Source organism: Crocodylus siamensis, chromosome 2 (assembly GCF_052110815.1).
Source record: "Crocodylus siamensis isolate JL-2025a chromosome 2, ASM5211081v1, whole genome shotgun sequence".
Classification (NCBI taxonomy): Eukaryota; Metazoa; Chordata; order Crocodylia; family Crocodylidae; genus Crocodylus; species Crocodylus siamensis.
The window spans coordinates 249780487-249804665 of NC_143396.1; the positions used below are offsets into that span (position 1 = coordinate 249780487).

Below are 24179 nucleotides of genomic sequence, written 5' to 3' on the forward strand. Positions count from 1 at the left end.
CATGTCCAGATAGCTTTAAAGGAGGGGGCTTAATCCAAAGCCCTTCCCTTGGCATAAGCAATTGGCTTGATTAGTTAGAACCTCATTCACTGGGGTGGCTTCTGTGAATCCACTTTCTTAGGGACCTTGTATTGTATGAGGGAACCTGAGTACCTAACCTATGGATGTAAATACTGCTCAGTGGCAGGGCATTTCTAAGCATTGCAGTGCTCAAGGTCACAACATCTAGGTCCCTTTAGTTAATCTAGATTACAGATAATCAACCTAATGTAACCCAGGCGGTAATCCAAGAGGTACCCCCTCTAACTGAAGGGATCAAAGCAGGTGCCCAAGCACTGTTGGAGGCGTAGGGACTCTCTTCCCCCTATAGAGCAGAGCCAGACCACCAGTGGGGACTTAACCATGTACCTTTTCATACTGGGAACATAACAGGCATAAATCAGAGGGTATAGTGGACACTGCAAGGCCCCGAGGGGGCAGGATTCAACAACAAAGGTTAGACACTTACAATCATTGACAAAGGACAGGGTTAATAAAATATAAAACACAAACAGCAGAACAAACAATACAAGTTGGTGAAATATAAAAAGGCACAAAATGCAAAATGTCAAATGACAAGGAAAGATAGGGCCTTGGTACCTGGAAGGGGAGAAAGGGGGGAAGACACAATGGCCCCTTTCTACTGCAAGAAAATTTGCTTCTTGTTATTTCACTCACCCAAAGTCACCTCAGCTGTGACTTGAACCCAGTTCTCCCATGAGGTAGGCAAAAATGCTGCTACACAGCCACCACTATGCCAGCCTGCTAGGGGTCTTGACTTTCCCAGAGCCCCTGTCTTACATCAAGCTGCCTGGCCTCTGATTGGAGGAGCTGGAAGCAGGGCTGGGAACCTCTCAGGTCACTGTTCAGATCCTGCCAGGAGCTTGCGGGGGGGGAGCCTCTCCTGCTGGCTGCAGCCTCTCCCAGGGGATCCTGGAGCCCACTGGGGGGCCTCTCCTGCTGACCGCACTGCTGAGGGTCCCACTGCTGCCTGCAGGTCCTGCTCTTTCAGGGCACTGCTCCTGCCCCACTGGCTCAGCTCTTGCCAGCTCTGTGAAACCCCTTCCTTGTTGTCCCTTGCTGGTCTCTCTCCTGAGTCAGCCCCCCGCTGCCCCTTTTATCCCCCTCCAGGTGACCCAAGTGGCCAATCAGGACACGGGGTGGGGGCGGGGTTGAGTCTCTGGGGCCTGATTGGTCCAGAAAGGGAATCCCAAGTCCTCCAATCATCTTTCACTGCCAGCTAGCCCATCACACTAGTTTAACTATTTTCAAGAAATAGACCAATTAACGTTTTTGATGACATGCTACAATTAATTAGCTTTGAAAATAATGTGAAGTTCTTCTTTTGTGATATCAGATACTTTGCATGGTGCACAGTTTAAAACTTCTTTTTCTTTGATTGCTGGTGCACATATATAATAGAATAGAATGCAATATGTTTAATACATTGATTGTGGTACTCAGGCCACATCTACAATGTAAATTTATCATGCTCTGCAGCAATGCTGTTAAGCATGCCGTGGTCTCTGCAGGGATTGCTTCCTAAACCAGGGGCAGAATAGCTATGTCCATCCATTTCAGCTGAGCTAGCTGGCACTGCTGAATGACACTGACTATTTCCTTATCTCCATACTAATTTCCGTACCCCTGCTGCCATGCTGCTTCCAGTTAGGAGGCAATTTGTGCACAGCAGCATGACATGCTTGCCAGTGCCAATACTGGGCACAGCAAGTTTACTATATAGAAATTGTAGCTTATTTTAACCTCTGCTAGATAATGTCTTCACTTTCTTCAGTGTACCATCTAGTACATTTCATTCTGATTGCATATAGTTTGTAGTGAAAATATGTATCAGTGTTATGTTTTAAAACTCTCCCAACGTGGTAGCAAGGTGTAATCTACATATCATTTTTACATTGAAAGCCATCATGCTTTTGATTTAATTTACTGCATAGAATTCCAATTTCTCTCTCTTCCTCCCCAAACCCTTCTCCACTTCCTATCCTACCCATCAATACTGGTCTCTCTTTTCCACCTGCACAGTCTTACTGCTGCTAGTATGCCAATTCTTTCTCTTGCAGCCTCTGTATCTTTTCTCTGCAATATCCCTGCACCTCACAGACATTCTGTCCAACTTAATCTCAGCTGCAAGCATATATGATCTCCCTTGTCTTCATCCATTCATTTCTTTCTTCTTCTGTGCTTGTTTGTTGCTGAAGGAAGTGTGTTTTTCCCTTTTCAAAGCTTCTTGGGAAACACTTGTAAGAAAGCTGCTAAAAAAAACTATTTGGTGTCTTCGACTCTTGAAATCTTTTTTTTCGGGTCAGAAATGTTAGAAACATAAAGGTATAACTAGCCTCTTTATGCTTATTATTTTCAGCTGCTCTAGGAAAATTTATCAGAGGCTGTTTTAATAGCCTTTTCAGTTCAGCAGATGTAACATAAACTGGTTTAAAGATTCTCCTGTGAAGTGCCCAGTGTGGCACACATTTTCTCCTCATTATGTACATGTAACTCCTGTTGACGCTGATGGAAATTACATGTGCTCGTGCTGAGGGGAGAATACATTTCTATATTTTGCAAGGTAGTTTAGAAAACAAATTTACCTTATGGACAAGGGTTGTTCAGAGTTAAGCAGCAATTTATTTCAAGCAGTGTTCCTTTGCTGCAAAGGGAAAGAGGAAAAAGTGGGGGGGAGATTGGGATTTTATAATTGCTTTTAAAAACAACCAGGGAGGTTGCAGAGCCAGGAGAGATTTGACTAGCTTCAAATTCACTTCTCACCTCTGGTTTTGAAATCTACAGTCCAATTACTTGTTTACTTGATAGTGTTAAAGTCTTACTCCAGATCTTTATTTGCTTGCTAGCAAAGTACCAACAAAAACTATAGTCCAAAGGTAACCATGCAACTAAATTACTTCCAGATGATAGGTCACACTTTGATAGTAAAACCAGATTTTACAGTTTTAGCGTGCCAGGTAATAGATGGCAGTCACCCAATTCCTATTAGGTTTGTGTAACACTATATACACATGCTCCTCACTGAGTCCGATTAGGTTTTACAAGACTGCATACACACATTGCTTGTTTGATTTAAATGAGAAAAACAAAATCAAGCATAGACAAGACAATTCTATATCTTTTGTTACACACAGAAATGTTGTATTAAGCACATTTTATATGGGCTAGCTAGCAAAGTAAAGCACTTTAGGAAATGCCAGCATTAAGGCTGTGCAAGCTTCATTTATGCATTACAGCACAGTCTTTAATTACATGAGCACATGCTAGTTTTTCCATGGGATCCCTGCCATATTTGGTGTCTGGGATCGACACTGCTCATTTAGTGAGCCACTATTCAATATTTTGTGTTCTCTGGTGCGTCTACAAGTGCACTTTAAATGTACAGTAGCCTATTTTACTGTACATTAAAGCGTCACAGAAAAAACTGTGCTATTACACTAATGCCAAGTAATATAGGCTACTGCACGTTAAAGCAGACCAATGTACATTTGTTTAGTACCTCATGGTACTAAATTTAATGTGCATTAGGAAAAGCACCTTAATGCACATGTAAAGGTGTTCTTTTGTCCAATGCATAATCCACGCCTTATTTACTAAACACAAGTCAAACCTTGGTCTGAGTAAAAAATTATTCATCTCCTCACTGGGCTGCCTCTGTCATTCATTATGCCAGGATCTGAATGCTTTACAAATATTATTTTTAGAACACCCCTGTGATATGTGATAAGCCAGAGGACTGGAAGAGCTCCAGTGTGGTTCCATCTTCAAAAAGGGGAGGAAGGACCCGGGGAACTATAGGCCGGTTAGTCTTACCTAAATCCTGGGCAAGCTTTTTGAGAGAATTATCCTGGCACATGTCCACGAGCAGGTCAGCAGCAGAGATTATGCTTAGGGGCAACCAGCACAGGTTCATTAGCAGCAGGTCCTGTCAGACCAACCTGGTGGCCTTCTATGACCAGGTCACAAAATCGTTAGATGCAGGAGTAGCAGTAGACATAGTCTTCCTGGACTTTAGGAAGGCCTTTGACACTGTCTTTCACCCCGTTCGCATTAAGAAACTGGGGGACTGTGGTGTTGACACCCACACAGTCAAATGGGTCGCCGACTGGCTGGAGGGCCACACCCAGAGAGTGGTGGTGGATGGGTCATTTTTGACCTGGAGGGACGTGGGCAGTGGGGTTTAGTCAGGGCTTGGTCCTCAGGCCCGCACTGTTCAACATCTTCATCAGTGACTTGGACGAGGGGTTAAATAGCACCCTGTTCAAATTTGCTGATGACACTAAAATGTGGGGGGATGTGGGCATGCTAGAAGGAAGGAATAGGCTGCAATCGGACCTAGACAGGTTACAGGGGTGGGCGGATGAGAATAGGATGGGATTCAACACTGACAAGTGCAAGGTGATGCACCTGGGGAGGAACAATCAGCACCATAACTACAGGCTGGGGAACTCCCTTCTCATCAGTACAGAGGCAGAAAAGGATGTTGGAGTCATCATTGATGCCAAGATGAACATGGGCCGGCAGTGTGGGGATGCGGTCAGGAAGGCCAACCACACCTTGTCATGCATTCACAGATGCATCTCAAGCAGGTCCAAGGAGGTGATCCTGCCCCTCTATGTGGCACTGGTCAGGCCGCAGCTGGAGTACGGTGTCCAGTTCTGGGTGCCGCACTTCAAGAGGGATGTGGACAACATGGAGAGGGTCCAGAGGAGGGCCACTCACATGATCAGGGGGCAGCAGGGCAGCCCCTATGAGGAGAGGCTACGGGACCTGAACCTGTTCAGCCTCCACAAGAGAAGGCTGAGGGGGGATCTAGTGGCCATTTACAAACTAGTCAGAGGGGACCAGCAGGCACTGGGGGAGTCCCAGTTCTCCCAAGCACTGCCAGGAGTGACTAGAAATAACGGTCACAAGCTGGCAGAGGGTAGATTTAGGCTAGATATCAGGAGGCGCTACTTCACTGTCAGGGCGGCTAGGGTCTGCAACCAACTTCCAAGAGAAGTGGTACTGGCTCCTACCCTGGGGGTCTTTAAGAGGAGGCTGAATGAACGCCTTGCTGGGGTTGTTTGACCCCAGTACTCTTTCCTGCCCATGGCAGGTGGTTGGACTCGATAATCTGCTCAGGTTCCTTCCGACCCTAGAAACTATGAAACTATAAGGAAGCATTATTTTTCTTGTTTTACAAATGGGGAAACCAGGACATGAGGAGATTAAGGTAACCCCCCCCCCACACTAATATGGTGTGCCCAATTTGAGGCACATAGGACCTAATTTTTCAGAGAACATAGCATGTACAGTATTTTATATATTCAAAGCCCAGCTTCCCACTGACCTCAGTTGCAGCTGTGAGTGTTCAGCACATCTTCAAATCAGACCCTAGGGTCTCGAGTCAGGTACCTTAATAATTAGGGATTAGTGATCATCTGTGAAATGGTTGGTGTAAGGACTTGTCTAACAGCACATAAGAACTCTGTGGCACTGGCAGGGATAGGCCTGAACTCTCTAGGGCAGCATTCCACTTAAACACGATACATTCCTTTCTCTGACTGCATTTGCCTGCCATATATTCAATATATATCTTACAAAGTCTGTAACAAGTGAAAGAGGTAATGGTCTCCTTCATTATTCAACCCTGATTCTTCCCCAGAGTGGGCTTGTGCAGGAAATAGTAGATTAAAGATTGCATCATATAAGTACACACTAAGGGGCCAAAAAAGATATCAAAAACAACAGTAATTTTGGAATTGTGTAACTTGTCAATGCTTGAATTTGCACCCATGATATGGTCCTTTAGTACAATTTTTGTATGGAAAATTCCAGGATTTTAATAAAACAATCTGACCCCCCCCAACACACACACACACAGAGGAAGCCCATTATGTAGCATCATATAAGCACCTGCATGGGCCACTGGCACCACTGGCCTCTACCTCACAGACCTCTGTCACGTGACTTAACAGAATAGTTGACAGGAGCAGTAAGATGGTCTTTGTGGTCTTCCTCTTTGTGGGCTAGCATTAAAGGAGCATGGGAGATTCTGCCAGTCAGATTTGTCAGTCACTGACAGCAGCGGAGTGGTGACACTGAGGCATCATCGGTTCCATTCCAGGTACAGAAAGGAAGTGTATTTTAGTGGACATATACTTTCCTCATCATTTCCCCAAAGCTTGACCCTTCTGTCCTGTCCTTTCCATCCTGCTCCAGTCCTCCTTCTTCATAATCCCTGCTCCTTGCTCTACTCCCTAACTGGCCAGTCCTAGGATTTTCCAAAACTGTTTGTCCAATCTACATCCCTATGACCAACTCATCATGCCAGTCTTTTGGCTCAGCTACCATTGGTGATGCATAGGGTGCATGTGCACCCCCTGAGATTGGTGGTGTACCCCCTGTGATTGACCAAGGCCAATGCTGCCAGCTACGCCTGTGGGAGGTCGCTGCTTGCAACCCCCCTTGCCATCGACACCACCAGCGGCGTCTGTGGGCAGTCACTGTGCCCCCCACACAACTTCCAGGGGCACACGTCTTTCATGTCAGCTACTATCCAGTCTACCCTAGTTCTTCATTACTGCTTCCTTACACCTCATTACCCTGACTCACTAGATTCAGGTTTCAGTCTTGTTATCCAGCCAGCCCCAGATCTACACCCAGCTCCTCATTCCATTTCTATCTTCCTCAGTCCATTGGCTCCCAGTTCCCACATTTGTTTTCCCAGTTCTCTGTATCCTTGTAGCTTCTATACCTAGTCTCTACCCCAGTTCTTTGACTCAATTCCCTTGTCCAGAGATTCCCTATCTCACCCTCACCCCATATCTCAGTCCCAGTTTCCCTTTCCCTATCCATCAGCCTCTAATCCTGGTCTCCTCCCTCATGTCCCATGCTCTTTGTCCTAATATGCTTACCCGTGCCTGCTGGTTCTTCTCCCATCGGCATCTGAACTGAGCAGCTTCCTCCTCAGGGCTCTCTGAGTCCTGCAGAGAGAGGAGTTTGAGGGAGAAAGATAAGCTCTTTACTTTCCTTTCAAAGTTCAGAAGCTGGCTCTGTCCTTGACTACAGCACCCTAGAGCACTTCCCCCAGTAGATGCCATCTTCATGGAATTTAAATGCAAAGCACTAGCATGCCTCTAAAGGCCATGTGTGAACTCTATCACTTGACCAAGTCTCTTAGATTTTCCCAAGGTGCTGTGAGTCAGGAATAGCAAAACCAAGCCTCTGACAAATACCTCCACCTTGCCAAATTTCAAGACCCTGCTCCAAAACAGTGGGGTGTAACTTTAAAATAAAAAGGTCACCAGCATGTTTTAACCTGGGCATAACAATGCATTTTCCCTTAGCCTCATTCTTAAAATGGCGACACTACTGTGTGGGATTTAAAATAAACAAAGCCAAAGCATGTCCCCAGGCTGACCTGGAACATCTAGTACAAATGTTTAAAGTATGCAAAGTAAAAAAGCAATGGAAAACAAAGTCTTACAATGAGAGGTGTTGAGCAACCTTAATAATAGGGCCACACCTATATAATTAATTCCTTTATTACTGTCACCATAGCGCTGTTGTTCTACAATCACTAAAGGCCACGTCCAGACAAGCGTGGCTGTGCGGTATGTGCCACATGTTCGGTTGCTCTCAGCACTACAAGGGAGTGGCATGGAGGGTTTTTTTGACCCCTGGATATCCAGAGGTCCAAAAAACCTGCGGGGAAAATATCTGCCTCAAAAGACTACATTATCTTTCTTCTATACACTGTAAACCTTCATGACTGCTTTTCTTTGTCCTTCACTTCTTCCTCCATATTCTTCTGTGATCAGTTTTAAATGCATCTCACTATGAGGGCCCACTGACACATCTGCACTCAAAAATGACAAAGTTGTTACCCTTACCTATGAATCTGTCTTTTAGGAAAAGGCATGTCAGGCAGCCTGTCTGTGAGACACATTTCACTGCCTGGAAAAGTATTTGTGGATACAGCTGTCTTAACAATGTTTGTTTCAGCGATTTGCAGCTCTTGGGTGAACTTGCAGCAGGCAAGTCCACATGAAAGCAAGGGTCCTCCTGCTGGATTCCTTTCTGAGCTGCTTTGGAAAAATGCAAAAAGGGGATCTACTCACTGTGAGGAACTGACTCAGTGTATTGCTGAGAAAAGAGATTTAAAGGCAAATGTGACACTGAGCACCTTCTGCTGTTTTGTTGTCCATGTGTATTTTAAATTATATATCATATTTATATATAAATTATATTTCTAAATAATCCTTTATGGTTTAGATGCGATACCAAACACTCCTTCCTAACTTCCCTGGAACCTAAATTATACATACCCTTAGTCCCACAGGTCCATACGTACCAAATTTTACAGACGTGTCCACACATGCAAACACAAGTGCTTGCAGCTGCTCAAATAGCAGCAGCACAGATTTGTGCCAGAGATTTGTGCTTTAGCACACGTGCCTGAACATGAACTTTGGTGTGGGGCAAATTGGCCACTTGGGGCAAACCGACCCTGCCCAGCTCCTCCTGGATCTTCAGCCCGGGGGAGCTAGAGGCTGGGGCCAGCATCTGCACTGTTCCCAGCAGCATAAAAAGCTGTCCTAGTGAGTAGCTCAGGGCTGCTTGCCCAGAGGAGCTTCTGAGGCCCAGCCAGGTGATATTTCATAGACATTAGACATTAGGGCTGGAAGGGACCTCGGGAGATCATCGAGTCCAGCCCCCTGCCCAAAGGGCAGGAAGTCAGCTGGGGTCATAGGATCCCAGCAAGATAAGCATCCAATTTACTCTTGAAGGTGTTCAATGTAGGTGCTTGAACCACCTCCGCTGGCAGACTGTTCCAGACCTTGGGGGCTCGGACAGTAAAGAAATTCTTCCTTATGTCCAGCCTGAAACTGTCTTGCAGGAGTTTGTGACCGTTCGACCTCGTCAGATATCTGGAGACACTAGCCTGTTGCCAGCTGGACTGCTGAAGCAGCCCTAACCTAGAGTGTCCCCTGCACCCTGTACTCCAGGGGTGGACAAAATGCACCCCACGGGCCAAATGCAGCCCATCAGGCCATTCGATCCAGCCCACGGGGCCCCTACAAAATTTAGAAGATTAATATTTATCTGCCCCGGCTGCCTGTCATGTGGCCCTTAATGGCTTGCCAAAACTCAGTAAGTAGCCCTCTACCCAAAATAATTGCCCATCCCTGCTATTCTTACTGTAGCAGTCTGGCAGTGGGGGCTGCTGCTTGGCTGTGAACTGTTGCCACATGCAACAGCATCCACCCTCTTGGACTTACAGCCTCCATGGCTGCATGCCTACCAGACCCAGGTGGGGACTGCACTGCCACCTGGGCTGTGGTATGGGCACTGTAGTAGAGCCTCCTACACCTGTGGGCTAGCTGCCAGTGGGCTGTGGCTGCACAATTGGCCAATGTTTTATTGATATATTTACAATTTTAAAGTAATTTGGAAGCCTATCGTTGCCTCTATCATCATAATAAAATGAATTCTAAATATTTATACACTTTGGCATTTGCTTTTGTTTTTTTTATCACAGAAAAATCAAAGCTGCCCCTGCCTCCTTCACACTCCAGGATGTGGGGTGCTGAGCAGCACTGGGATGCCAATGACCTGCCCCTGCCATGCTACTTTGTGGCTCTGAGCAGTGCCAGCCCTTACTGCTCTGCTCCCTGTGCCTGTGCCCAGGTGCCAGCAATACCCATGTTGCTCATGGGAAGTCCTCAACTAGGGCTTAGGGACTGGACTAGGCAAGCCCCTTCCCTTTCAGGCCAGCATCCCTATTCACAGGCTCCTTTAGGGGGGCCGGAGGCTCTAAGCCCAGCTCTGGTGGCCTCTCCTACGTGGAGCCCTCCCTCATCTCTGACCCCCATCTCTCTCTCTCACACACACACATACACCCCTACTGCCATCTCCACCCCTTCCCCCAGCCTATCACACTCCCAAGTGGTTCCTGGAGCCAGGAGCCCCCTCAGGCTGGAGCTGCATGTCCCAGCATTGGTGTGGTCATGGGACAGGGCTGCAGTGTGTCAGTTGCCCCTGCAGCTGCAACTCCTGCCAGCAGGTCTTGCCCTGTCTGATGGCTGGGCATGCAAGGGTATGAGATTTGTGGGGGGATGTGGGGTTTGGGGAAGAAGGGGTGTGGAGGGGTGGGGTTAGGGTTTGTGGGGATGTGTATGTGAGGGGTTTGTGAGGGGGTCTTCGGGGGTTGTGGGTGGGTATAGGGGTGGGTATAGGGTTTATAGGGGTGAGGTTTGTGGGGAGGTGAGGCTTGTGCAGGGGTTTGGGAGTGTGGGGTTTGTGGGTGAATTGTGGGGGTGTTTGTGGGTGTGGGGTTTGTAAATGGGGGGGTTGTGGGTGGATTGTCTTGGGTTTGTAGGTGTGGGGGGACTGTGTGGGGGTGGGAGGGACTGTGGGGTGGATGGGGAATGTGTGGGAGGGGTGGGTCCTCCACAAGCCCCTCCCCCCATGGCACACAGCCCCCTCCCCCCACAGCACTCAGCAGCAGGCCATCAGGGAGCTCATGGATCACTGCTGGCAGAGACCCCCAACAGCATGTGGCATCACCTGAGACCTGGAAGCTCCATGTGGCAGCCAGAGCTGGCCTAGCTTACTGGTGTGTGCCTTCATGCAAGACCAAGCTGGCTCCTGCCATCACCTGGAGCTCCTGGCACTGTAGAAAGGAGTCACACATCAACAGGCTGGGCTAGCTCCTTGCCTGAATGTGCCCTGCATGCCATTGGGCTGAACCAGCTCCATGGAGACAGGAGCTGGCTTGGCCTGATAGCATGTGGCTCCTGCCTGTGGTGTCAGGAGCCACAAGTGATGGCAGGAGCTGGCCTGGTGTTGTGTGAAGGCATGCACCAGCAAGCCAAGCTGGCTTCAGGCTCCACATGGAGCCCCCAGGTCTCAGGCAACGCTGTGCACTGCAGGCAAATCTCTGCCTGCAGTGAGCCATGAGCACCCCAATGGCCGCTGCTAGCTACTGCTGCTGCTGAAGGGCAGTGGGGGCTGTGTGCCATGGGGTAGGGCAGAGACCCACCCCTCCCGCACAGCTCCCCCACCCCACACTCACCCCCAGCCACACAGTCCTTCCGCCCTGACACAGTCAGCCACCCACATACAGTCCCCCTACTCCTACATCCCTGCTTACTAGGGACAGAGGCTGGGTCCCAGGCAGCTCTGAGACACTGCTGCCAGCCTTGCCCCACTTCTAGCATGCTGAGGCAGCCTGCTGGAGCAATAGGGGCACATGGCAGCCATAGAGGGCATAGAAGCTGTGGCTGGCTACTTAGAGCATCTCTCTGGAAGATGCAGCCTCTGGGCTTCAGGGGCACACTCCAGAAGCATGACCTGCACTGCTTTTTTCTAGTATGTTTTTTTTTGGATACCAGGATTTCCTGGTATCAAACTTCGAGTCCGTGCCGCAAATATGCAATGCAGGGAACATTTTTTCATTCTTAGCATGCCTCCTGTGGTGTCTCAGACTGCTTTGAGATGCCACAACAGGCATGTGCTCATTCATCCGGATGCAGCCTATGAGCATAAAAAAATACAGCCGCATTGAGGGATGTCCATGAGACTTTTTTCAGCGTGTATAGAGCAGTGTTGGGTCTCTACTGAACAGTGAGTGCCATGAAAAATTGGACTTTAGTTAAATCTACTGCTGGCTTTGCAATCTTTCTCATGATAAGCACAAGGAAAATCAAAATCACAGGGATGTGATAATCATTTATTTTTAATTGTCCTCTCTGTGTGTGCCTGTTACCAATAAAGGTGCGCATGTGCATAAATAAAATAAAGTATCAAGAAGAATGCTGAGTAAGAACAAGCTAATTAGTCTTCCAGATATTCCAAAGATGTCAAAAGAAGGAAAAAATACACATCTCAAGTTACTCCAATGCACCTTCAAGATCAGCCTGGGGAATGATTACAAAGCTAAAATATTTCATGTACTTCACATACAAAAATTGGAGCTGGAAAGTGATGAGCTATTTATGTGCCTATTTCAAAATAAATTTTGGGAAGAGCTCAGTAAGTTAAGCAAGTCTTAAATACTTTCCATTGCTAAAATAGCCTATTGATGCTTTATTTGTCCCTTTAGATTTTCTACTACATTAAACATTTCAAACTACCAAGTATTTTTTAAAGGGGCGCAGGATGAAAGGATTGATTAAATTATTTATTACTTATTCAGAGTGAAATATTCCCTATAAATAGTTCTAAAAATATTAGCATGGGGAATTTAAATGCTGGCATATTTAAAATTAAAGGATCATTTTGTGGTGATGGTCATTTGGGACCACTACCCTTCAAAATCAATTGATCTTAATGGGGAGTTTTATTTTTAAACTAGTGCAACATTGTGGAATAGGATGAACAATCTCTGGTCTTAAGTTCAGGAGTCTGACTTTGCCTTTCGGTAAGGTTTTGGCACCTAACTCCCTTAAATCTCTCTGAATATTCCAATCACAATTAATCATTTTATCTTTGACAAATAGTAGGTCAGCATTAATCTGATTGTGAGGCTAATATTCCAGAGCCTTATAGAACTAAGTTTGTTATCCTGGGTTTTTTTCCTTAGAGTTATCTTAGAACTAAGATTTTCCAGTATTAATTTGTTGTAAACAATAGATCACTTTATTATAGGCAACTTCAGCTATGTAGTAAATGTCTGAAGGATGTAAAATTAATTCAGCTGAAGCCCACATCATGCTATCAGCTCTTCACTCTTCTTATTCTAAGCATATAGCATAATGTGACTTTTTATTTTAATTTCCATGATTATTTCTATCCATACTGTGAATAGCCTCATAGTAGTTTTGTTTTAAAAAAGTGAAAACATTCCTTTCTGTGTTTCATAGGGTCACAGCAGCTGCTGCATTTATGGCATGATTAACATGTTTAATCACACCAAAATTGTAACATGCCACACATTCAGTCATTGCAGAAAAATGACACACCAGCCACAAAGAGGTTCCACATTTAATGGTCTGATTTGTGTCATGTCTTAAATTGAATGTGTGGCATATGTTCCAGACCTGGGGCTGGCTGTGTTCCATCCTGACAATCTGATTAGGTCACAGTTCCCCTTTGTTCAGTCCAAATCTGGTATGGCAGAATATGTGATTTTTGGGATAGGGCATAAAAGTCCTCTGATCCCAGTCAGACCATTATTTTAATGTCTGCTAGGGGCCAAAATTATTTCATTCCCAAGATATAGGTAGTCTAAGGAATAAATGGAAATCAAATGAAACTTTGGACCCAAAGCAGTGTTTTCTCTTCTTACATCTGCTCTTCCTCTTCTTCCTCACTACTAATATCAGCCTGTAGGGCACTCAAAGATTGAAATGTGATGGTCCATCCCACTGGATTCAACATTTTCTCTCAATATACCATTCAACCTTCAGCAGCCCTACTTCAGATTTGAAAATATTGGTCTTAGCCATGTACAGACAATATCTGTTGTTTTTGCGTGCTTGCAGATTTGAGGCAAAACGTGGTAATCCCTCAGAGTGGAAAAGTAATACATAATCCCCAGTGTTAAATATTTAGAGCTATAGATCAAAACCTATAGAATTTTTTTTGTAAGTTCATCCTAGATTTCCATGAAAAAAAAGGATTTTATTAAATGCCAGTTTTGATTATTTCATTTCTATGTCTGTAATCCTATACTGTGTGTTTATTGGGGAGTTACCACCATTAAACCCAGTGTTCTAAAACAATAATACTTCATTTTAAGAAAATATAAATTCCCTTTTCTGTCTTTTTGTTATTATTAAATATAAAAAGGATATTGTAAGTGTAGATTCAGCTGAATGTGTGGTTTGGCAATAAGTGAATTTATAACTGCCCTGCTCCTACTCCAGCATTTACTTCTGTCAGAAGAGAAATATAAGCATTTGAGTTAAAATTTATAGTTACATTAAATGTATAGAAGGTTTTTGCATCTAATATAAAATACATTCCTATTGCTCAAAAAATGCTTAACTTCACAACATAGTCAATATTAAGCATGTTACTTCTAGTATTTTATTCACAAATAAGAGTCATTAGAGTAATGAAAACTTAGTTAAACTCCAAAGTGTCAGATATAAAAACAGCACTATAGTAGCTTTCATGTTAAAGCCCAGTATCATCATTTCTTTATTTAGCAATCCAGAAATAATCTGGCAAAATAAAGGGTGGCTTCGATATATATCCGATTTTGGAATAAAATGAATAAAATATTAGCACTAAAGTGTTTGTATTTATATTGCATTTAAACCCACCTCTTACTTGGTGCGTACAGACATTCAGGGAGGTTAGGGGGAGGCTAGAATGATCTAAGTCCTCACGAGCTAAAGTAAATCAAGACTGAGGTGTCAGTAGGGAAATAGTGGAGTAAGCAGGCTCCAGGAAAAGATTGGAGGTGCAGTGGGATTTGCAGGGGACATCAGAGGGATTGGGGGACAGTGAGGTCCAGGGGGGAAATTGAGGGGCAGACAGGGTCCACAGGGGAATGGCAGGGTCTAGGAGGCTCACAGGACCTGCAGGGTGGATGTATGAGCTCTCTCTCCCATCCCTTGGCATCAGGAGCTATTTTTAGCCCCCTGAACCTCCCATCCCCAGATGAACAACACTTCCCTGTGAACCAACCCCCCCATTCCACACACCCACCTCTCCTCCCACCCTGATTTACTTGCTTTGGCTCACGGCACTGGTTAATGCCAGTGAAACATGCACTGGGAGTGGCTTGCTGGATGGGGAGTTTGGCAAGCTTGGGTGGGCAGCTGATTGGTACATGAGGGGGAGGGGGTGTACATCCATCATAGGGTGGGGAGAGGAGTTGGGAGGGGCTAAAACTAGCCTGTGCCAGGGAGCAGGTGGGGAAAGAGCAGCCCCAGCAGCTGGGATTTCCCAGCCTTGGGGCCACACTGGGAACTGTACAGAAGTTTAGGACAGTTAGAGCATTCTAAAAATGACAACCCAATCTAAGCTAGGTCTACCTTGGAGGCAGGGTTAACTTAGATTGGGTCGGCCTTTTTTAGATAGATCTAACTGTCCTGAACTTCTATACAGTTCACACTTACATTGACCTAACTAGTGTAAAGTCCGTACCTGGGCAAACCTAAGTTAAATTGGATGTCATTTTTAACACAGCCTAATCTCTCCCAACTTCCCCAAACATCTGCATTTGCCTTGAATATAGTAGTGAAACATCTATGGATATTATTGGAAGCAAGACTAGGCCAAAGAGGATTTAATCAAAGTGCAAAGAATGGTTTTCATCTTCAGAGGTCTCTATTCTGTCAAATCACTCAAAAGCATGAAATAATTAGTGTAATTTACTTTAGGCCTGCATTGTCTGCTAATTAATGTGATCTGTAAATGCCCTTCCTAATCCCACACTCTGCAGAATGTTATTTTATGATTTACTTATGGATCTAATTCAATACTGGCAATCTGTGAATTCCTTCCTCCTCCATTCGATTCCCTAACCCATTCCCTAACCAAATCTGTAGCTCTTTATTCTCTTACACAACTTGTCTTGACTTTATGGCATTTATTCCCCGCAAAAATATAAAAATATACATACCTCTAAGTAAATATTTAGGAGTAATAAAATGTAAGTAAAAATTCTGTGACTATTACTCACAGTATCAGGAGGCTTGTTCAGCTGCCTTGGTTACCATGTAGAAGATTCGGCCACACCTATAACACTCATACTCAACTGATTACAATGTTTTCTCCTTTCATTTCCTACCATGGGGTACATATCATCCAAAACAGGACCAAGTCCATGACACTATAAGGATAATTTAGTGTACTCAGTCTTCTATCCACTGAATGGCTAAGAAAGCGGATGCGATTGCCCGTGCTCAGTCCTTCTTGGTAACCTCCATAGGGTGTATCTGCTCCACCATCCCCAGGCCAGTGCAGTGAGTATATGTACATGTAAAAAATACACTGAATTAGGATTTTACATCATAAAGGTGAATCTAAGGCCGCATGCCCCTGAGGCAAAGGAAAAGATATCTGAAAATAGAAGGAGCCTCAATATTGACAAAACTGTAAATGGACCCATTTGTGGCATCATCTCTGCTAATTGGGCACTGGCCAGATTGTGTAGGGAATATGCTTTATTCAGATAATTCTCTTTCTGCCTGTTGATGGTGTTCATGCAAAGCAAAACAAAACAAGCATTGTACCGTGAATATACCGCTTTTCTCTAGTGCCCTGTGCTGCCTACTAGCCAAGTTGGAGGACAAGTTCTTAATGAAAATATTTTCATATGTTGCTGATTGGTTTTGTAAAAAATTACCTGCATTTGCAGCTAATAATATTGACATTTCACTGTTACATTTTTGCTTCATTTTTATCTGCCTGTTTAAGATTAATGAAGGGGAAAATCATCTCTTTCACATATATTTGTACACTGTCTAGAATAATGGAGCCTTGGACTCAGTTGGGATCACTAGGCTTCTCTTTTAGTAATGAAAATAATAAATTATGCTAATCTTTTTACTTTTTCAGTATGTCAAATCATCTCTGGAGAATGTACAGCATTTATTTCCTCCAATACGATGTGCTGTTAGTATTTAATCTAGCTTAAGATCTTGCCATTATAGAAGAGAAATGTGCTAAGATAATACAACAGTATATTTTCTCATGTTGGGCAAAAATTTTCCTGGGCATAAGTCTGCAGTCCCCAGTGAATTCTAAAGTTGTGAGGGCCTGAAAAACAATTAATTAATTCTTACAAAACTCCTCTGATGTTGGTAGGTATTATCATTTGTATTTTACAAAAACCCAAATCAAGTCATTCTGGAAATAGAAATTGCCGTCCCTTTGTGCAGGACATCTACCTACCCCGTCTGCAATTGCAAAGTGTGAGGTGCAAACTTAGATGCCATAAGTCCTCCATCTGAATTTTCCTTGAACAGAGTCAAGGAACACTGACATGATCTTTTCTTAACATGCTATTGCCTACTTACCTATTTGTCAGGCTTCACAATTTGAAATATAAAAGTGGCATTCTTCCCAGCTGCTTTTGTTTATTTGGTGCCTTTGTTTATTAAGTCAATGTAGAATCCAGTCCATGAAAGAACTTAAAAATATTAACTTAACTTTAAGCATCTGCACAGTGCCATTGAACAACCCATACTTAAATGTAAGCATGCTCTTTAAGGACTTTGGCGGGTTTTATGTTTACATCTCTGTGTGTATGTGTGCTCCTGTTTGATCAAAGCCAGACTGTGCCTGGTCTTCATGTGGGTGTGCAGTTCTGGGGAGAGTTCAATGGACCTTTATCTCCTTCATGGCTAAACCAAGCACCAGACACCCCTCTGTCTTCCCCTGCAGAACACACAGCGTTCTGCGAGGTGGAGCAGGAGGCTGAGCTATGGCTGTGTTCCCACCCTCCCCCAATCAGTTACAAAACAATAAGCATGTGGGAGGGCATTACCTACTCAGCTACAGTGCATAGCAGTGGGTGAAGCCCTTCCAAGCATCTGAGAGCTCCAGGAGGAAGTCTGCTTCACTTACACACAACTCCTTTCATAGATTCATAGATGTTTGGGTCAGAAGGGACCTCAGTAGATCATCCAGCCCAAGCCCCTGCCCTGGGCAAGAAATAGCACTGGGGTCAGACAACCACAGCCAGATGCCTGTCTAGGCTCCCCTTAAAGACCCCCAAGGTAGGGAAGAGCACCACCTCCTTTGTAAGCCCATTCCAGATTTTGGCAACTCTTCCCATAAAGAAATTCTTTCTGATGTCTAACAAAATTGGCCGTCAGCCAGTTTGTGGCCATTGTTCCTAGTGACTCCAAGGGGTGTGCTGGTGAACAGAGCATCTCCTATTCCTTGCTGCCCCCTTTGATGAATTTGTAAGTGGCCACAAGATCCCCTCTCAACCTTCTCTGGCAGAGGCTGAAGAGATCCAGGGTTCACAATCTCTCCTCATGTACTCTCCTAATGTAGGGTGGATCTGTGCCATCCCCAGTGAAAAGCAGTGCCTTAAAAGCACAATTGGACCTTTACTGATGGAGGACAACTGGACAAATTCACATAATAAAATGTTTTAAGTTGCTCTCTCTGCTGATTGTCCCTGTGGTGGTGTTACAACTTATTATCTGTACTGTAGCTGAAACAAGACCCCAGTCAGGATCAAGGTCCTACTGAGCTTAGTGCTGTACAAATATACAGAGACAGCTTGCTTACAAAATACTGAAGTTCTACATAAACAGTGTTAGTTATTAACTCCTTGATGACTTTCAACTACATTTTCCCCATGAGCATTTCTACTACCTCTGATATTAAAGTTACATTTTTGAACAAATAAGCCAATGGAGTTACGCAGGATGGACGTGGGTGGCCAGCTACTATTGCTTCAGTGGCTGTCCAGTTATGCCTACCATTCTGATAAAACCACTAAGACTTGAACAGAGAAATTCCACTGCTAAGATTATAAGTTGCTACGGCTTGGGCTAAAGAACCAAGTATCCTGAAGTATGGACTGCAACACCTCTTCCATGCTGTGGTACAAAAATCATAGGCTCTCTGAACTGGCCCAAAGCAGGACCTGTAAAACACCAGTGAATGATATAACCTAAGCCAGAACAGTGTCTAAAATGTTGTATGAGTTGCAATGGTAAACTTTATCTTTTAGTTACTTTGTATACAGGGTTCAAATTACATTCCCACTCTTGGTGGGGTCTGCGGCAGTGGCAGCTGGAAGCCAGAAGGAGCCACCATCGCTGCCACTGCCTGAGGCATGGGTCCTGCCAGGGGGGCTCTTGTTTCTTATGAGGAGCTCTGCTCTCTTATGGTGGGGCTCAGCCTCTCCCCTACAAGTCCCCCTGTAATTCTAACCTTGTTTGTATACTTATTCATGTAGCTCCACATTTAATTCAGTGACTGAATATTATCTGTTGTAGCTAGTTTAGCCAGTTCTGCACTAGGGAACACTTTACAAATACCTGGGTTACAATGAAAAGTCGGCAACAAAAGTAGAAATAAGTGCAAACAATCTTAATTGTTGGCAGGTTCAAAATATAACAATATGGAGACAGGAAAATGTAGAACTGGTCAAACTTTCTGTCATTCCCTGATCACTAGAATTTAAAGTTTTCCAGACTTCTAACACTTCTGGTCCATGTAAGAAAACTGAGAAATGTTTCACCTTTGAAACATAGGATTAGAAGAAATTCTAAAATGTTCAAAAGGTCATTGAAAAATTTTGCAAAGTTGAATCCCAAATTGTAGTAGATTCTTCCAGTTCTAGAAAAAGAAAGTTCACTCGTCTGTATCATTAAAAAGGGTAGATCTCTACAGGGTTAAGCAGTGTCTGAGTGAGTAAGGGTGTTATACTCCAGAGTATGTGCTCCAGCAGGCTTTGCAGATGCACAAAGTAAACTTTACATCCTTCACAGGCTTGCTTACTCTTCACTCACACCTCTTCACGCCCTATGCTAGCTGGCTTCATTACCACAAAAATAATACAGTGAGGAGGAATACTGGGGAGGAAAGTAGCTGCAGGTTGAGGAAAGTGAATTACATTAAATTCTGAGGTGCAGACATATATATAAGTAATAATTATTACTTCTAGAAAAAAATTTCTGTGTCGTTAAGTGAAAGTGAGGCACCTACTTAGATTATATTACTTCAGGTTATGGCCTTGAAGTGAGTAAGAGAATGGACAAAAGGACAATGTATATAAGAGGTAGGGCTCCCTGATTTCTGTATACTCCTAATTTGACTACTTTGTGGGTTTTGTGGGATTTGTAAAACCACATTTAGCCTATTCATTAATTAATTTTTACAGTGTAGGCTCTCCATGAAACAGAAAGCCTAATTGGTATAGGTTCCCCTATAACCAGTAGCTTAGAAACTGAACCCAGACCCGAGTTTACTAATTGGCACAAAACACACCATGGGCCAACTCTTCCATAGTTAGACATTCACAGAAACACAGGCTTTTGAGCCTTCTCCCGGTGTCTCCATTGAGATCAGGATCATACCAGACTGCTCTGCCTTTTTATTCCTGTATTAAATGATGAGATATAGCTAACCACTGCACAGCATTACACATCAGCTATTTCACAGTGCACCTCTTTGGCACTAAATAACAGTCTTGTTACCATCACATAATTATAACACCTTTTACGAATGTGTGGTAAAGGTCCAATTGAGGAACAGCATTGATTTTCTTGAATTTACTGGTAGATAAGACTTTGCTATGGAAATCTAGCTTGTTCTTTTCTAATATTACTTGAAGTGAGTTTCTAAACACAGCTGCCTCCAGCCCTGGTAAACATTGTAACAAAGGCCCAGTGTGGGGAAGGCCCTGTGGAATGTGACAGTTTGATACCTAGATAAACCTGGGCTGACCTTCTGTTTTTCTCTTCTTACAACAAAGCTACAGTCCCTAGTGGATGTAGACAGGCAAATCCTGTAGCCATTGTTTGATCCAGTGTTGCACTTTGGATTCAGCACCCTGCAATATGGAGCTCCACGATTGAAAATAAGGACAATGAGAAAACAGCTGTACATTGTTGAGTACAGAAATATGAAATTAATTATGTGTGGAAAGCAAAAGAACATAGTGCAATGCTATTTGGATGGCTCCTTACATGCTATTGTCATTCTACTTTTGCATGATTAAAAGTCACATGATTGTCATATCAACTGATACCTGTAAATACACACACCTGACCCTGCTGACAATCCACATGATCCTATAATACCCACTCAAATAGTCCCATGCAGTAACAGTAGCAAGACTTACAGCCATGGCCATGTGTAGACGAAACAAGGAGGGGCGTGTGTGCAAGACACTTTATAGTAGGTTAAATGCTTTTGCACCACATTAATGGTGTTGGTATTTGTACGCGTCAGCGGCATATTGAACAGTAATTCCAGCTGCTGTAGCAAATCCAGTGGTGTAACGAGCCTTAAATGACTTCGGACGCAGCAAACTAAAAGTCCTCCGAGGAGTTTTAGTTTGCTGCCCTACAGCCATGGACCAAAGCACCGGGCTCCGTGCAGCTCAGGGGCTCTGCAGGAAGCCTGTGCAGGCAGCCTGGCAGAAACCCAGGAAGGCAGGCTCTTCCCAAGGGAAAAAAAAAAAAAAAAAGTGGTGATTGTCCTCCTGCCCCCCAGCCTGCCTGAGCTGTGCAGGGGCACGGTGCTTCCCTCCACGGCTATGGTGCCCCCTGGGACCATCTGAGTGCCTGTGCCTGTGGGCGAGTGCCACCTGGGTGCCACCTGGCAGGGGGCCACCACTGCCACGGAGGGAAGCACCAGCCCCCCTGCATCCCAGGGACTGCTCCACCTGCCAGCAGCTCACTCCCCTCCCTGCCACCAGAGAGGCAGGTAAGTGCACAGGTGTGTGCACAACATGGGGATTTACATGGCCCTAAATTGAAGCAGTGGTTTTAAAAACCCACCACTTCAATTTAGGGCCCACTTTTTGTCTACACACACCCCATTATGCCAGTATAGCTCATTCTGCAAGCCTAGGAAAATCTTCAGGGAAGGTAAATAATGCAGTGTGCCACTTCATATTCCTTTTTTTTCCATCTTAGGTCAATGGCAAAATCAGTTATCCTTAACTTTGTTGTATGTAATCCAATAAAGGTATTCCATGTATCCATGTCGTCTTTTGTTTCTAATTTTTATTTTGAAGCATTAACAAAGATAAGTAGGTAAACATACCTGCTATATTCTCTATAACAGCATCACTTTGGGTTCAGTCCTGCAGCCATTACTCAAGTGAACAGTCCAACTAAGAGAATAAAGAATTCCAGTTAGAGGCTTTGTTTAAAAAACATTATAAATGTTTTTTGTTGTTGTTTTTTTTTTTTTTATGAACTGTCTATGTCACTTATCCTAAAATTGGGATATTCAGATGCCATGCTTACTAGGCTAGAAATCACTCTCGGTGTCAGGGATTCTTTTAATATTTAGAATCCCAAAGAAGTCTGAGTTTAGATACTTATTCTGAGAGGATATATTAAAGATCAAAGCCGGTGATAAAGAAGTAACAGTAAAGAAAGAAGTAAAAACAGATTGGACTAACAACCACAGGACTCTTCCAGCTATTAGACAGTAAAGAGACGGTAAAGCCATGACAAGATCTGAGACTGAAAGCTGAAGCCAGACAAATTCATACTAGAAACAATATGCACATTTTTAAGTGTGACAGTAAATAACCACTGGAACAACTTACCTAAAGACATGGTGGGTTCTCATCACTTGAAGTACTGAAATCAAGCTCAGATGTCATTGTAAGCATTTACGAGCTATATAAGAGAGATGCTTTAGATCATCTAGACGTTATGGACTTGATGTAGGAATCACATAGTGAAATTCTGCAGTCAGCCAAGTTAAATGATTAAACTGGTTCTCTCTTGCCTTAAAATCTGTGAGTCACTGAAGTTAATGGGATTTTTTTTCATTAACAGTGATAAAAGAATGAAAAAAAAGGATTAGCTGAATTCCTGAACTGAGTCCATTATGATGTTTTCAGGAAAAGTCAGATACAGACCATGGAAATTTCTCCCATTCCACTGAGAGCTTTTTTCACAGATGTTGTTAAAAATACACCCCAGAAATGGAACTTCAAACTTGGAGTGGTCCTGCACTGAGCCCAGTGCATGCCCAGAAGAGGCAGTGCATTGATCAAACACTTCAGTAGGGTTTTTTTGGCACTTTTATCTAATAGCTGATTAAATCGCTCAATTCAGTTGAAGCACGTGATTTATACAGTCACTGAGGAGCAAGATTGAACTAAAGTGCTGTTGCTTCTGGCAAAGCACAGAGGGTTTTTTTGGTTTTGTTTGTTTTAACGTCTGTACGTAGCCATTATGCACAAGTAACTTCTGCTTCCTCCTCCTTAGATGCACAAGGCCCTGTCTACAAAAGAACTAATGAGATTCTATAATGTTGGAGAGGAGATAGGACTAAAGGGGAAATTTCCTTGCTCTTCTGCATAAAATGAGACAACAGATATTGAAGGATGGGATGATGTAAGTTTTGAGTGGGGTTCGTGCACCTGCCACTACACAGATCTTTCTGCCATTTTCCATAGACATCTATAGGAGGAGATGAGTAGACGTATTAAAGATGTTTCTTCAACTCTGAAAATAGAATACTATTCAGGAAATGGATGATAGGAAAGAGTAATAACTCAGCCTGCAGGTCCCACTGAACTCTCTAGCACACAGCTTAGCTGCTCATGCTGTACAGTAAGGCCAGGACTGGAGCATTCAGGCCAAAACGGAAGAGGTACAAGGGGATCTAGGAGCAGATTTTCATTTACAGTTCAGCAGAACTGTTTTCAGCTTGGAAAGCTAATATTAGACCAGATTCTGAAACCTTTACTCAGGCCCAATAAAACCTTACTCCATAAGCAGTGTCATTGATTGAAATTATACTATTTGTAGAATAAGATGCTACTTATTTTACATGTAAGTATCAGAATCTTTTTATAGCCATTTGGATTAGGGGATAAAAAGCTTCTACTTACAGTGACTAATGCTTTTAGTACATTTTTAAACCACAGCAGCAGACTTGACAATGGGCACATCTACACTACTAATGCAAAGCAATGCAAAAATCTAAAACTCTTGATTCAGAGACGATACCTTTTCATAGTTTCATAGTAGGTAGGGTCAGAAGGGACCTGAGCAGATCATCAAGTCTGACCCCCTGCCATGGGCAGGAAAGAGTACTGGGGTCAAATAACCTCAGCAAGGTGTTCATTCAGCCTCCTTTTAAAGACCCCCAGGGTAGGAGCCAGCACCACTTCTCTTGGAAGTTGGTTCCAGACCCTAGCCGCCCTGACGGTGAAGTAGCGCGTCCTGATATCTAGCCTAAATCTACCCTCTGCCTGCTTGTGACCATTATTCCTGGTCACACCTGGCAGTGCTTGGGGGAACAATGCCTGCTGGTCCCCTCTGACTAGTTTGTAAATGGTCACTAGATCCCCCCTCAGCCTTCTTTTGTGGAGGCTGAACAGGTCAGGTCCTGTAGCCTCTCCTCATAGGGCCTGCCCTGCTGCCCCCTGATCATGCGAGTGGCCCTCCTCCAGACCCTCTCCATGTTGTCCACATCCCTCTTGAAGTGCGGCGCCCAGAACTGGACGCAAT

At 44.1% G+C, this 24179-nt stretch overlaps 1 long non-coding RNA gene across 1 annotated transcript in view; it reads right to left on the reverse strand.

The window, feature by feature from the left end:
- Positions 1-24179, reverse strand: part of LOC149872001 (uncharacterized) — a 68800-nt gene that overhangs the window by 24950 nt on the left and 19671 nt on the right. The window contains exons 2-3 of the long non-coding RNA XR_016440570.1: positions 21745-21814; positions 6960-7028 (exon numbers count right to left, since the gene is read on the reverse strand). This is a non-coding gene — a long non-coding RNA (uncharacterized LOC149872001). The remainder of the gene's footprint in view (positions 1-6959; positions 7029-21744; positions 21815-24179) is intronic.